The sequence below is a fragment of the Canis aureus genome, chromosome 32 (genome assembly GCF_053574225.1).
Source record: "Canis aureus isolate CA01 chromosome 32, VMU_Caureus_v.1.0, whole genome shotgun sequence".
NCBI lineage: Eukaryota > Metazoa > Chordata > Mammalia > Carnivora > Canidae > Canis > Canis aureus.
The window spans coordinates 17,203,540-17,220,813 of record NC_135642.1 but is presented as its reverse complement, the minus strand read 5'-3'; the positions used below and the strand labels follow the sequence as shown (position 1 = coordinate 17,220,813).

General features: G+C 36.7%; 1 long non-coding RNA gene across 1 annotated transcript in view; it reads left to right on the top strand.

The window, feature by feature from the left end:
• The window catches only part of LOC144303653 (uncharacterized), a 33,838-nt gene extending 19,422 nt beyond the window's left edge, over positions 1–14,416 (top strand). Inside the window, exons 2-3 of the long non-coding RNA XR_013370641.1 lie at positions 11,048–11,221; positions 14,366–14,416. This is a non-coding gene — a long non-coding RNA (uncharacterized LOC144303653). The remainder of the gene's footprint in view (positions 1–11,047; positions 11,222–14,365) is intronic.
• Positions 14,417–17,274: the final 2,858 nt, after the last annotated feature.

Sequence of the window (17,274 nt, the reverse complement as noted above, 5' to 3'; positions counted from 1 at the left end):
ATTTTGTTTCATCTATATCCCACTTACTTCCCTATTACCATATTATTTTGAAGTAAATCTAATAAATCAGTCCTTGGAAACGCACTGAAATATTTATGAATAAAATAAACACTCTAACCTATAGGGTGTTTAAAATCTCTGTATCTTATAAGTTTACTTTTGCAGTTCTTTTGATCTTTGTCAAGACTTAGAAATAAGGTTGGCCAACAAAGAAAAATTCCAATCTATTGATCTTACTGTAAAGTATGTGTGTTGGTAGAGAGAAGACACAGCGGGTTTTGATAAACTGACCAATTGCACTGAACATAATGCACAGAAGAGGGCCCCAAATGTCTAATACCTGACAGAGGTGGCATTACTAATTATTGGAGAAGAACCATTCAAAAAATGCCAAATCCTTGCTATAAAGATAACTTTTGAGATGTATACAATGTATACAATGTATACAAAGCATAAAGATAACTTTTGAGATGTATACAATTTTCTTTAAGAAATAGTCTTCCATGAGATTTGGATGTGAAAAGGAAATTTACAAAACTGAAAGAAAATATAGGGGAGTGTTTTGATGAACTCCCAATAGGAAGGGATTTCTTAGATGAAGCAAACAAAACTAATTTAAAAAATATTGTTTAAATTATTTGTTTTTTTATGTGACAAATATAATTACCTTATACGTAAAACAAGCCACAGATTAAGAAAGCATACAACAAAAACAGCAAAGGATTATATTCAGCATTACTGAAGTATTCCTAGAAATTAGCAAGAAAAGTCAACCAGTAGGAAAATGGGCAAAAACAATGAGAAAAATTCATGAGGAAATCAAAATGGCCAATGGTCACAAGACATTATCAACCCCAGTGATTATCAGAGAAACCTAAAATAAATTTACCTTAAGATAGACACTGATCAGACTGACAAAACTGAGTTGGAATTTCTGGATTTTGTTACAGACTGCACTTAGAACTATAAATTGGCACAGCCTCTTTAAAAATATTGCCAAATTTCTTCTCCAAAATTCATAAATTAAAGGGTATATGTATGTATGCTTCTAGAGAATTTCATGTGTATCAGACATGTACGATAATGTTTATTGCATCAAAATTTATAATAGTGAAAAATAGGAATAAATGCAATATCAATTTTAAAAATGAATAAACTAGGCTACAATCAATAGCATATTTCTCAGCAGATATATGTATGTGTTTATGTTATACACACACAGAGACACACACATATGTATATACACATAAACATGCACACAGATGCCCATTCATATACTGTGTATATGAGCATGGACAATCTTTAAAAATTACATGGGAGAAAAGAGACTGGAGCATGCACATTCTAGAAGATACACAATAGGAGAGCATTTATGTAAATTTTTTAAACAATTTTTTTTTTACAAAAATGAAGTAGCGTTTAGTACATAGTTTCATAGATTTGCTGTATAAGGTAGCCTTCTTCACAGAAAATGAAACCATCTGGAACATAAGCTTTTGCAGAGATTTTTCTTTCATAAAATATATAAATTTTCATGTAGAAATACCAAGGCTTCCCATGCTACACAACAAATTCTTATTATATTATACCCCAGGAAGTATTATAACCCTAGAACTGATTGTTATCAATTATTATCAGAGAAAATTGCATGGTTTCCAGCCCCCAGATTTCCATCAATATCAAGAGGAAACCACTATGTGCAGGGTTCTAGATGTGAGTATGAGTAGAAGAAACGAATGGAAACCCACTTCTTTTGTCCCTGTAAGACTGCTGGGCTGATAAAGTATTGACACTGACCAATACTTCCTCCCAGTTCCCATGTACTGACTGGTTGGTCTTTTTTATGGAGCACTTCAAGTGACATAAATAGACAGCATTTGTGAGCTTGATTTCTGGGCAGGCCAGCTGGTATTTTTGTACTCATTCCTTCAAATATAAATGGGGAAGGACATATTGGAAACAAGAGTTGAGCTAGGATGGAGTCAAGTCAGACTAGACCCTAGTTATTTACTAAACCTACTGATCTTAGTGTTCCATCACATTTCATCTAGGAAGACAATCCCTTTTCTTCAACATTGCCTTTTACCATGTGACTCTTGACCTTAGCTTCTCAAAAGAAACTGCTTGTATAAAACATGGTTGTTTGCTGACTGCAACCTGGCAGCAAGTCTTTCTTTGAAAGAAAGTGTCCTTTTCCATGTCTACCAACCATAGTAAATAATGCAAACAGCCTGCAGATGTCAAACCCTTCAAACTCTGCCTGAAGAGCAAAGAGACACCTTTCCTAAGGCCATTCTTATCCCCAGAGTGCCCACATCTGGGGACTGACTAAAGGAGAAGTATAAAAACTCTGCTCTGAGTTATGACAATTCAGATTGGCAGTAGTTGCTTCAGAACTCTCTGCTAGGTTAGCCAAAGGTCTGTTGGGTCTACATAGCATTTTTACTTCTGCTTCTAACCCTGCTTCTTTCCTTTCTCTTTCACAGATACTGATTCCTAATAACTATACCCCAAACTTCATCCTAACATTTGCTTTTGGAGAACCAAACCTAGGAGAGTCAGTAGTAGAAACAGTAAGCAGATAACAAGAAGGGACTTTGTAGCTGAATCACTATAGACTGCCTGGCAAGCAATGAGGACCCCATTACTGGTAGCACATGGAACACATAGACCCTAGCACAAGGTGGCAGTCCAGTTGTTAAAGCTAGCAGCATGGCCCAGATGAGGATATGCTTGAAGAGGGAAGAAAAGGATTATTAGACAAAAAGCTGCAAAGCACAGCCAGTGAGTATGAGCAGGAATCAGAGGAGTACACATGGGGTTATATTACGAGTGTGCTTGATCAAGGGGACCAGAATACTCCCAAGTCAAAAAATTCTTCATCTCTAGAGTGTTAAAATTAGTTAAGAAAGATATTGACTTGAGAGTGCTCTCCTGAAATACATACACCCTAGCAAGAATTCCAGGAAATGGGGTGAACATGTTTCTACAATGACTCCTAAAATTATGGAAAAAAGAATGGCTTAGGCTGAAGAGGTTAAAATGCAAGAACTTCCATGGAAGATGTGGAGAAAGGAATTAAAAGGCTTAAGGAAGGACAAGTACACAGCAGATCCCTGTGCACTTTTGCCTTCCAAAAAGTAAGGAAAAAGCAGGAAATGCCAGAGCATTCTTGCCCCCTTGTTACTAATGAGAGAGGTGGTTCAGAGGGACACATTTCCACACAATTTCATATTCTCCAAGCACAGAAAAATAGATGAATGTCTGGTGATTGTTACAGGGGAGATGGCAAAAGTAGAAGAATCCTAAACTCACCTCATCCCACAGACACATTGAAGCAACAATTATACGTATGCAACCAACTCTGAAAAGGACCCGAAGCCTGGAAGAATAGATTTTCCACAGTGAGTCAGAGAAAAGATAACATCAAGAAAGGTAAAAGGGGCAGAGACAGAGTCAGGAACCAAAGCACCTGTGCAACTAATCACAAATAGGAGGACATCACAAGCACAGAGGAGCAAGAGGAGCAAGAGGATTAGACTCCACATTAGTCTCCCTGAACCTGGAGACTACAAAGACAAATCCCCATAATATCTGGCTTTGAAAATCAGCTGGGCTTAACTCTGGGAGAGACAGAGGGTGACAGGAAGCAAAGTTTATGCCCTTAAAGAGCCAGCTTGCTAAATAACTCAGCCTAAGAACATAGAAGCAGAATCTTGAAAAGTGCTTAAGGTATATGTGAAGGAAACTTATTGACTAATCTTAGAACATGTACTGAAGGGGCAGGGACCTGCAGGAAATTTCTCCAGGCACAAAAGTGTTGGTGGTTGCCATTTTATTTTTCTTCTGCCAGCCTAAATAGCTGGATGCTTGAGAAAGACGGTTCTAACACTCCCGATGCTACGAAATAGTGGGTCAGCAAGGAAATAAAATAGAAAATAAAAAATTACATGGAGACAAATGAAAGTGAAAACAATGGTCCAAAATCTCTGGATTGCAGCAAAAGCATTTCTAGGATGAAATTTATAGCAATACACGTTAACCTCAAGAAACAAGAAAAATCTCAAGCTAAACTTACACCAAAAGGAACTAGGAGATGGGACGCCTGGGTGGCTCAGTGATTGAGCGCCTGCCTTCGGCCCAGGGCGTGATCCTGGAGTCCCGGGATCGAGTCCCACGTAGGGCTCCCTGCATGGATCCTGCTTCTCTCTCTGCCTGTGTCCCTGTCTCTCTCCCTCTCTCTCTCTCTCTCTCTGTCTCTCTTGAATAAATAAAATCTTTAAAAAATAAATAAAAATAAAGGAACTAAGAGACAAAGAATAAACAAAGCCCAAAGTTAGTAAAAGGGATGAAATAAAGGTCAGAGATGAAATAAAGACAAAAAAAAAAAAAAAGGCGGGGGGGGAATAAATGACACCAAGAGCTGGTTCCTTGAAAAGATAAATAAAATTGATAAACCTTTAGCCAAACTCATCAAAAAAAAAAAAAAATGAGACACTGAAAATCAGAAATGAAGGAGAAATAACCACACAAATACAAAGAATTTTAAGAGAATACTATGAAAAATTATATGCAACAAATTAGGCAACCTAGAAGAAATGGATAAATTCCTGACACATGCAATCTTCCAAATTGAATCAAGAAGAAATAGAAAATTTCAAGAGACCAACTACCAGTAACAAAATTGAATCAGTAATTTTAAAAATACCAACAAACAAGAGTCCAGGATCAGAAGGGCTTCATAGGTGAATTCTACCAAGCAATTAAAGAAGAGCAATTAATACCTTTTCTTCTCAAACTATTCCAAAAACAAGAAGATGGAAGAAAACTTCTAAATTCATTCTCCAAGGCCAGAATTACCCTGATACAAAAAACAGACAAAGATATTACAGAAAATAAAAGCAACAGGCCAAAATCTCTGATGAACATGCAAAAATACACAACAAAGTATTAGCAAACAAAATTCAACAGCAAGAAAAACGCTCACCACATTAAGTGGGATTTTTTTTCCCCAGGGATACAAGAGCAGTTTGATAACCATTAAATCAGTCATTGTACTATATCACACTAACAAGTGGAAGGATAAAACCATATTATCATCTCAATAAATGCAGAAAAAGCATTCAACAAAATGCAATACTATTCATGATAAAAGCTCTCCACAAAGTAGATTTAGAAGGAACATATCTCAACATAATAAAGATTATTTATGAAAAATCCACAGCCAATATCATATTTAATGGTGAAGAACTGAGAGCTTCTCCTCGAGGATTAGGAATAAGTCAAGGATGTCCATTCTCATTACTTTTATTCAACATAGTACTGGAAGTCCTAGCCACAGTGATCAGATAAGAAAAAGAAATAAAAATTATCCAAATTGGTAAGGAAGAAGTAAAACTATCACTATTTGCAGATGGCATACTAGAGAAAATCCACCAAAAAAAAAAAAAATCCTAAAACACATACAGAACCATAAAAAAACTCAAGTAGCCAAAGCAATCTTGAAAAAGAGGAAAAAAGCTGGAGTCATCACAATCCCACATTTCAAGATATATTACAAAGCAACAGAAATCAAAACAGTGTGGTAATGACACAAAAATAGGCACATAGATCAATGGAAAAGAATAGATAGCCCAGGAATAAACAGTTATATGGTCAATTTATCTATGATAAAAGAGGCAAGAATATGCAATCAGAAAAACTGTCTCTTCAATAAATGGTAGCGGAAAAACTGGAAAACTACATGAAAGAATGGAATGAGACTTTCTTATTCTGTACAGAAGAATAAACTCAAAATGGATTAAAAATCTAAGGTGAAAAAAAAATCTAATGTGAGACCTGAAATCATAAAAATCCTAAAAAAGGGATACCTGGGTGGCTCAGTAGTTGAGCATCTGCCTTTGACTCAGGTCACAGTCCTGGGGTCCTGGGACCAAATCTCACATCGGGCTCCCCGCAAGGAGCCTGCTTCTCCATTTACCTGAGTCTCTGCCTCTCTCTCTGTGTCTCTCATGAATAACAAATAAAATCCTAAAAAAAAAAACCTAAAAGAATACATAGGGACTAATCTCTTGAACAGTGGCCTTAGCAACATATTTATGGATCTGTCTCCTCAAACAAGGGAGAAAAAGACAAAAATAAACTATAAAAAAAAAGATTACAGCAAAAATAAAAAGCTTTTGCACAGCAAAAGAAACCTACTGAATGGGAGGGGATATGATATAATTGATAAGGAATTAATATCCAAAACATATAAAGGATCCCTACAACTCAACACTCATATACACACAAAAAAAATCCACTTTAGTTGTGTATAATATCCAGTGCTCATCACATCATGTGCCCTCCTTAATGTCCATCAATCACCCAGTTATATACAACTGATGATTAAAAACTGTATCTGAAACTAATGATATACTGTATGTTGGCTAATTGAATTTAAATTTAAAAAAGAGAAAAAATCCACTTTAAAAATGGGCACAGGGGATCCCTGGGTGGCGCAGCGGTTTGGCGCCTGCCTTTGGCCCAGGGCGCGATCCTGGAGACCCGGGATCGAATCCCACATCGGGCTCCCGGTGCATGGAGCCTGCTTCTCCCTCTGCCTATGTCTCTGCCTCTCTCTCTCTCTCTCTCTCTCTCTCTCTCTCTCTCTGTGACTATCATAAATAAATAAAAAAATTAAAAAAAAAAATAAAAAAAAAAAAATAAAAATGGGCACAGGATCTAAGTCCTTTTCCCCCAAGAAGATAGACAAATGGCCAATAGACACATGAAAAATATCTTATGATGAGGACAGCATGTTGTATGAAAGTTTGAATCACTATACCATATACCTGAAACTAGTATTACATTGTATGTTAACTAAATGGAATTTAAATCAAAACTGAAAAAAAACACGATGCTCAACATCACTAACCATAGGAAAATGCAAATTAAAACCCCAATGAGATACTGCCTCACACCATTCATAATGACTAGTATCAGAAATATACGAAATAACTTGTGTTGACAAGGATATGGAGAAAAGGGAACCCTCATGCACTGTTGGTACGAATGCAAACTGTTGCTGCCACTGTGGAAAATTATATGGAGTTTCCTCAAAAAAAAATATGATTATCATATTACCCAGTAATTCTACTACTAGGTATTTAACAAAGAAATGAAAACACTCCTAACTCTGGGAAACGAACTAGGGGTGGTGGAAGGGGAGGAGGGTGGGGGGTTGGGGTGACTGGGTGGCGGGCACTGAAGCGGGCATTGACAGGATGAGCACTGGGTGTTATTCTGTATGTTGGCAAATTGAACACCAATAAAAAATTTATTATTAAAAAAAAGAAATGAAAACACTAATTTGAAAATATATATGAACCCCTTGTTCATTGCAGCATTATTCACAATAGCCAAATTATGGAAGCAACCCATGTGTTTATCAATAGACAGATGGATAAAGATGTGGTATACGTATCACAAACACACACTTACAATGGATTGTTATTATTCAGTCATCAAAAAGAATGAGACCTTGCTATTTGTGCGAACGTGGATTGACCTAGAGGGTATTATTCTATGTGAAATAAGTCAGACAGGGAAAAACAAATACCATATGATTTTCTTATAAGTGGAATCCAAAAAAAAAAAAAGTAAACAAAAATATTAAATATATAAAACTGGTAGTTGTCAAAGGGGAAGTGGGTGGGGCAATGGGTGAAATAAGGAGATTAAGAGGTAAACAAAAATCCTTCCAGTTATAAGTAAGTCACAAAGATGAAAAGTACATCACAGAGAAAATAGTTCATAATATTGTAGTAACATTGTATGGTGCACATGGTGACTACACATATCATGGTGCGTGCTGAATAATATATATAATTGACAAATCACTATGTGCACACCTGAAACTAATATAGCATTGTATGTCAACTAAACTTCAATTTAAAAAAAAAATTGCTTAGGGAAGCAATCATGCTAGAATAGCCATACTATATCCTGTTGGAAGACCTACAGCTGATTATGTTCTGCATGAAAGCCCATTACAAATACCATTTACCAAAGCCAGCAGGAATATGCTATTGATAAGAGCACTAGCCTCACTAAAATATTAAATCATAGTTTTACTATATAGATTAGTGGTAATATTTGGAAAAGTTGTTATATAACTTGACTCAGTTATGGTAATAGAGGTGATAAAACCCTAATTATCAGAAGCCAAACCAAAGGGTCACAATGATCATAATGAGTGGCAAGATTGGAGTAACAAAGGGACCTAACCCACAGAAAAATGTGATAGTTAATGGTACGTGGTAACCCAGAAGCAAGATAGATGGGCAGCCAATAAGGATACTTTTCAATTTGTACCAAAAAGGAAAACAGATGACAAGGAGGCTGAGATGACACCCCATTAAAGAGACACAATCCATTGTGCGGTTTCTGGTCCTGAACCAGTTTTCAAACTTGGCTCTCATTTTTTGAAGTGGCCAAATCTCCAGCATGAAGGATCCTACAAAGGTACAGCAAGTATTATGGTAATCATTCCTTTCCCCAGAGGGTCTTTGGTCATTTACTTCTGGAATCTATATATTGAGAAAAGAGAATTCCCAAATATTTTGAGGATTATTGGCAAATGGGTGTGAATTGATCATGAAACCTGACAACTCAAAGCAATATGATGGTCCCTGTTAGAGTGGAGGCATATTAGTGCCAAATAATAAATGAAGTCCAGGCTAAAGTCCAATTTATAATAGGTCAGCTTGATCTGAAGAACTATACTGTGGTCATTTCTTCATTTCCAGAAAGTATGATTGAAATTACCATGTTTGATAAAGTGTAACTCCCATATTGGAATACGCCCTTCCCTACTATGAAACTTTTAATGCCAAGATAAATGGAAGCTTCTAAAATTGCCCCACTGATGGCCAAAACAGTAAGTCACAAATAATATCACACTAAACTTGAGGGACGAGGGATAGTGGATATTAGTGTTACCTTTAAAGATTTCAAGGATACAAGGATGGTGATTATCATTACATCCTTGTATAATTCTCCATCTGGTCCCTACAAAAACCAGACAGGTCTTTGGGGATGACAATAGACTACCAAAAGCCCAATCAAGTAATAACTCTCATCATAGCCACTTACCCTAACTCCCAGTGACTCACTGGGGGCCTTAATTTACACCTCTTTTCTCTGCATCTCCTGAAAAAATCACAACATGAAAAAGTCCTGGTGCCCAAAGGGCTAACACTTTCACAGAGTATGTAGTAAGCATCCTATTGAATTGTAAGCTACAGTTGGCTTATTAGCACTTTGGCTCCCTCATTAATAGGAATTAGCAAGCAAAGAAAAGAGTCTCAATCCTGGCAGGGGAAATTGACCTTGATCATTAGGAGGGGGTAGGCACTTCATGGGACTTGTTGCCCATTTTTTACTATGAATGGACAACTACTACATCCCTAGCCTGAGAGGGCCATGGTAAAGAAAGGCTTAAACACCTCAGAGGAAAGTCTCTGAACAGCTTGATGTTTTATAATAGTTATGCCAGACATAACCCAATGCCTATAATATGGATATGGTTATATATTCTAGAACCTAGACTATAATATTATAATGACTTATTTTTGCTGAATTTTAGGTTATCGAGTATCTTTATTTTCCATGAAGTTAATGGTAAAAATATAAACGTAGATTTATTCTTTTGTAAATTTTATTTATTTTCACATCACAGCACCTCAGTTAAAGGTAGCCTATAGGGTTTTATTGTTCAGAAATACTGTCCCTCTTAAGCTGGAGGTACCACAAAAACAAGCTTGTGTTCTCACCTATTTCTGTCCTCTTTGAAGGTCACTATGGATACAACTGGAAAGTCAGACCGTGACATCTGTATAAACACTGACCAGCTGTTAATCTTCTCTCTTGGGCCAGGAGATGGGGGAGGGGGAGGATCAGAGCCCAGAATGAGGGAGAAGGGCCTTTAGATACAAATCATACATTCAACTGAGGCCCCCTAGTGGCTGACGAAATGTTAGCTAAGCTCTTAACTCCATTTCTCCCAATTTTAGTAGAGGTTTGGTTGGAGTTGCTTCGTAACTACTTTCCATATTTCACTTCATAGATCCTCGCTATTTGCTTTTATTCTAATCCCTACCCTTTAGTACAACTCTTCTGTACACTCCTGGAACACCTAAAACTTGCACAGACCCACTGAGTATTGACAATCTAGGGTTATCTCTTCTCTATACTAGACACACACAAATAAGACACTCTCTGGGTTTATTTTCCCAGGCCTTTTGTATAAGTTTAATAGGTAAGGATTATATACACATTTAATGCTACTTCAAAATTATTTTTTTTCAAAAAAAGATTTTATTTATTTGAATGAGAGTACAAGCAGAAGGAGGGGCAGAGGGAGAGGGAGAAGCAGGCTCTCTGCTAAGCAAGGAGCAGGACATCAATCCCAGGACCCTGAGATCATGACCTAAGCTGAAGACAGATGCTTAAGTGACTGAGCCACCTAAGCACCCCTCAAAATCACCTCCTGACCAAACTTTTACATCCTAAAAGTGGATTCTCAACTTCTTTTACCAGGCTTCTACAAGATTTTCACAATTTTGGGCTCAGTATACCCCATACATTCACTAGAGCATTGTAATACAGTAATTTTACCTTTGGTGTACTATTTTCAACATTAACAGCTAGACTACTAGTTTAAACAAGAATTCAACAGAACCCGTGGTTCAAGTTGAATGGAATTTGATTGAACAACCCCAATGCACAATGCTGCAAAAAATATTGATTACTGTATCTTCCAAAATAACATTCAAACAATGAGTACTTCTGTGCAAATGGCTTATCTGCAAAACTTTACCAACTTCTGCTTAAGAGTAAACTTTGAGGGACAAAGTAACTTTCAAGATATTAATCTTTATGAGGTACTTCCTGTATTTTAATCAAACCAAGCAAAGATAGAGCCTAACACATTAAAGATGCATATCCTATGAACACCAGAATGATTAAAGACTCCCAGAGTATTACAGATTTCTGTACTTTGCAGTGGCAGAAAGAGCCATGGAAGGGGCTAGTGGCAACACAGACGCGTACATTCTAAGATACATCGCAGACTTCTGGCAAGCATTAATCAACAGTAAGGACAATCTGATAATGTAACTATGGCAACCCTGGGAACAGACAAGATGGAAATGGAAAAGACTCTCAACACTGATAAGAGGTCAGCTATTACTCCCACAAGTCGGCTTGATCAATAAACCAGGAACCTTACATCTTTACCAAATTTTCAGCTTAGTGCTTAGAACAGGTGAATATTAGTGAGTTAGGATTCTTCTAAGTGTCTTTCAACCACCTAAAAACAATACTACAATATTTCAAAGTTAGGTGTGTTTTTTAAATGAAGGAATAAAATTTCCCCTTGGTGTTACTCAGAACAGGTTTAGGTGCAAGGATACTATAAATTCTCTGAGAATTCACATTTTTCTCTACTGTAAAGGACTATCTGACATGCTCTTTCCCCACCATTCCATGCAAATATCTGGATCCTTGTTAGTGTGTGTACCTGAGTACTTAGCAGTAAATAAAAGGAACTCATTTACTTTACTCATAGTTTGTTACTAAGAATCAAGAGATACTCCTTCCTGAGATATAGGTGTTTATTCACTCGATAGTCCAACGTTGACAACTTTTAGTACCCATCACAAGTCGATCTCAAAACATTCCAAGCCTGAGGACTCGTACCTTCCATAAACCAACATCTATGTGCCAGGACAGAGTAAATGGTATAATCCCATCATCTAGCCCACAAAAAAACATCAAATTCTGAGCAAAATTTGGCACTTGATATTTTTCTGTTCACACAATCATATAACATTAGACATTAGTGGACCTGAGGTCATCTAGTCTGTTTACCCTCTTTACATCAAAGCTTCTTTACGTGTAAAGTGAGTGACCTACCTGAGGTCAGAAGATCATCAGATGGCAACTATACATTAGATATGGGCTCAGTCGTGGGACAAGTAGCAAATGCTCTGTCATTTACATTTCAGATCTGAAATTCTCTAGGAAAAAGTCCTCTGTGTTACCTGATTATGATTTTTGTAATCCATGACTGTATCAAACAACATGCTACAGAATTGCAAAGCAAATTTGCTTTGACTCTACACCCTGATTGTGGCACAGAGACTGCTCACTCGCTTTCCTAGCCCAGCCCGTAGTGCCAGATTTATGGTGCTTTTAAATTCTGCCTGCTAATCCCTTGCTACTCTGCTTTTCCAAATCAAATTCAGTCAGACTTATCTAGCTCTGTCTGAATGTGTCCCTTGATTGAGTGATGTTAGTTCAAGAAAAAACACTCAAATCAATTTAATGCAAATTCCCATTCACAGCCTGGTTGACCCATCAGGATACTGACAATAATAGATTGGAGTACTTAATTCCTAAGGCATGTGACTCATCGAAGGCTTAGTAATCAATTTCCATTGCAGCGACTGCATAATTCGTCTTTGGCGCTCCTAAGCTCTGGAATACCAAGTGGTTGTTCGTTTTTTAAAGGCCTACAGGTTCTTTTCCAAATTGTGAAGCTTTTCCATGTCTCTGCAATCATTTCCTTATCTAAATTTCCATATGCTGCCCTGGCAAGCTGTCCTACCTATGAAGGCCTCAGATCAATAAAAATAATTGGCATGTTTTGCCTCCAGTTGCAGATGCCTAGAATAGATTTCATGCTACTGTGGCAGACAATGCTAAGATGAAATGGAGGCTGGCCACTGTCTCCATCCACATCAGTCATTAACTCTATATAGGACAGCCAATAAGGATTCTTATAGTCTGAACCCCACTTAAAGGTCCCCAATCTATTTTTCTACTCTAGGCACTGAAGTAAAGGAGAGCATATAAAATAGGTAACTGGTAGATGTCCTTTCCATTTTAAGAATGGTGTGCTATGTTTCATCCGCTCTGCATTTGTATCTGCATTTGTCACTTTTCTGTTTTCCTTTGACAAAAGCATTGTGTTGAAAGTTGAGAGTTCTCTCTGGCAACCAGGTAAGATTTTCCCTCTGTTCTTGAATCTAGAGGTAAAAAATCTGGAAGAAATTAGATCAAACAAATCTGTAGAATAGAAGCAATCATCATAGTAACCTCTTTCAAAAACCCAGTCCTTACCCATAACTTTGTTCTTGCTGAGATAGGAAATAAAATCAGGCATGTTTCCTGTATGAACTGGTATTCCCCAAATGCAGAAGATCATATGTATTGCCATGTCATCTATGGGAGCAACAATGGACATTTCAGTCAGGAAGATACTTCTGTCCCTTTATAAGTAAACAAAAGTATTAAAAGGGTATTTAATGCTCAAGAGAATTAAATGTTATGCCTCTGAGAATGTTTCTCTGACACCTATAGTCTTATCTCTTCTGATGTAAATCTGCAGCCTCTCATCTTATCAGTGAGGAAAGTGGTGCCTAGAAGACGAATTAGAATAAGACAAGGATGTTAGCAAATCTTTGAAGTTCTTCTCTGAGTCAGTAGAGAAAATGCAAGAAATTTGAAGAAGGTACTTGTGAAAGCCTAAGGAATGAAAGTGCTTCTCAAACTTCAGTAAATCCCATTAACAGGAAATACTTTTATAATCACCCAGTGTTAAACTTAGTTTATATACGTAAATATGCATATATATATGCATATTTACGTATATATATGTATACGTGTATATACATATATGTGTATACGTGTATATACATATATATGTGTATATACATAAATATGCATATATATGCATATTTACGTGTATATATGTATATATATACATATGCAAAGTATATATATATATATATATATATATATATATATACTTTGTATGCTAAATATATGTTTGATGCATAAAAATAGCCTAAGATTTTAGCTAAGAATAAACGTCTTCCTCATAACTGGAGGGTATGATGTTGAGTGAAGTAAGTCAATCGGAGAAGAATAATCACTATATGGTTTCACTCATACGGGGAATATAAAAAACAGTGAAAGGGATTATAGGGGAAAGGAGAGAAAATGAATGGGAAATATCAGAGAGGGTGACGGAACATGAGAGACTCCTAACTCTGGGAAATGAACAAGGGGTAGTGGAAGGGGAGGTGGGCGGAGGTATGGGGTGACTGGGTGATGGGCACTGAGGGGGGCCCTTGACGGGATGAGCACTGGGTGCTCAGTATAGCATTATACTATATGTTGGCAAATCGAACTCCAATTAAAAAAAAAAAATATATATATATATATATATAAACTTATTGTCTTTGTCAGTGAGGGCTGCAATAAAAGAATACCACAGATTGAGTGGCTTATAAACAACAAAATTTATTTCTCACAGTTCTGGAGGCTGGGAAGTCCAAGATCAAGGCATCGGCAGGTTCAGTGCCTGGTAAGGACTCACTTTCTGGTTCATAGATGGTTGTCCTTTTGCTGTGTCCTCACATGCAAAAGGGGTGAGGCAGTTCCATGGGGTCTCTTTTATAAGGGAAGTAATTCTATTCATGAGGACTCCATTCTCATGACCTAATCACTTCTCGAAGATCCCACCTCCAAATATCCTCACATTTGGAGATTAGGTTTCAATATATAAATTTTGGGAAGACACATTTGTCAATAATACTTGCAGTATAAACGTAAGATTTTTGTGCTATATACTTGGTATTTAGTTATAAACAAAGAATTACCCTACACATTGTAGGAATTTAGCAAATGTTGGAATGAAGACTTTATGCAATTATAAAACCAATGCAAATTTACAAATTGACTTTAAAACCTACTAAATAATAAAAAGTTAACAGCATTAATTTTTTTTTTTTTTTTTGCTTAAAAATTGCTCTTTATTAACCACATTGAAAATTTTTCAATTTTTGGAACTTGATACTTTGGAATTTGAGCATGATGAACCATTCTTTGTCATAGTAAAGGAAAAATTATAGGATAGAAAAAAAGATCATTGTTTTTTCTTTTTTCTTTTCAAATATTTATTTTTGAGAGAGAGAGAGAGAGAGAGAGAGCATAAGGGCAGAAGGGGCAGAGGTAGAAGGAAAGAATCCCAAGTAGACTTCCTACCACCTAAGGGCTCGACCCCATGACCCATGAGATTGTGACTTGAACCAAAATCATGAGTCAGATGCTTAACTGACTGAGCCACCCAGGCACCCCTCATTGTTTTTTTTCTTATGCCTTCTACCACTATTTGACTTTTTAACTCCATGAGTGCATGACTTTGATTAATGATTTATTAATTTTAAGACATCCTGATTGAAAGGATTCCCCAAGTACTGAAAAGGATGAACAAAATATGATTCATACCTACACATACATTGAGAACTTTGTTATCACTGGAATTTCTAGATTATACCAACTTTCAGAAGGAAATTCCTTTGTAAGTAACATTCCCACAGATATTTTAGCAACAGCATCTATTGTTTTTGTTTTGTTTTGTTTTGTTTTTGTTGTTTTGCATCCATACACCAAAGTTCTGCATGAAAACTTAGATTTCCACATTCATACACGAGGAATAGTTTGGCTATGTATAGACTTAAAAGTGTGTAGACTTAAAAGTCAAGGCCCTCATAGGAACTAGCTGACACCATGAATAATATTAAACTTTTCTCAAAATATAGACATGGTATAGAGGTAAAACAAGGATGTATGATATTCTCTGGGTCTAGGAACAGAGAGAGACATTCCAACTCTAGGTCTGAGGGAGAGAATAGTTATAAGAAACCAGAAAAGTTAGATAATGGAAATTAATAGAATATATTAGATGTTAACACATGGAAAAGTCTCCTTCAAAGAACTATTTTTCAATAATCTAGGATTGCCTACTTCTGTATGAATCCATTCATATTAATTGGTTTTAAAAGAACATTTACATAATATGATAAATGCCATTCATTACCTAGGAGTTGAATCCATACACTAGAGCATGGAAGACTTAGTTACAATTTATTTTTAAATCAAGCTTTGACATTTACAATCTTTTCTGTAACTATAATTAACAGATTTGGTAAAAAAGATAAGAGGTTGGGTAAATTTAGTAAATTCTTCATCTTTCCCAGCAGGCAATAAATTCTGTCTAAACACTCATTCTTTTATTCCTTGTCAGCTTTGAAGTTATGATGCAAACCACAGAATTAGTCTTAAGTCATTGCTTCTCAATAGTAGGATTGGAGCCTGGGAAGAAAACTTGAAATTCCTATTTTTGTATCCTTCTGTACTGTTTTAATAGTTAAAACCCGTCAGTGAGATCAGTAAGGATACTATTGCAGTTGTCCAGGAAAGAGCTGTAGAAGGCAGAACCATACCACAGACCAATCCAGGGTATAGGCAGCTTCATCTGTGTGGTGTCTCCAAACCCTGCTAGAAATTTTTTTCATTTTTCTCAACATCTTTGTCATCAGTGTCAAAAGCCCCAGGAATGAATAGAAAAAATGTAAAATCCTGGATTTATCCTTCTTTAAATCTGAAATGATTAATTTGATAACTTGTTTGAGTTTAAAGTATTTAGAATATCTTATGATCATACTTAATGGGGAACTCAAAAATATTAGGTCAGTTCTAAAAAAACATAAGGTTGCCATGTTTTCACATTTGCTGTGTACCATGAAATCCATACCCATTACTCTTAGGGAAGGTGATTAGATACAAGGTAAATGAGTAGAAATGAAGCAAGGAAACAAGTAGACCATGCAAGAGGCCAGGAAGAAAAGATGGGTGACTGACCTACATAAGGAAACAATATAATATGATGAAGCATTGGAAAAGTGCAAACCTGGTAAGCATGAACAGCTCTCCTCTTATCATATAAGCCCCAACAAGCATATGAAGCCAGCACAGGGAGTAACATTCCCATTTTAGGGTATACATAAACATTTCTTCATATACACCTCATGAATACTGCTGAGAGCCTGAGAAGTAAAAAGTATAGATGTACTGCTATGGACTGAAGAATGTGCCCATTCAAATGCATATTTTGAAGCTCTAAGCCCCAATATGATATGGTGACAAGACCTTCAGGAGAAGATTTCGTTTAGATGAGGTTATAAAAATGGGGTTCTCATGGTGAGATTAGTGCCTTTTTTTGACAAAGAAGGAGGAGGAAGAAGAAAGGGGAGGAGGAGGAACAGGGAGGAAAGGGAAGGGGGAGGAAGAGGCAGGGGGAAGAAGAGGCAGGGGGAGGAGGAGGTGGAAGTGGAGGTGGAGGTGGAGGGGAGGTGGAGGGGAGGGGAGGTGGAGGGGAGG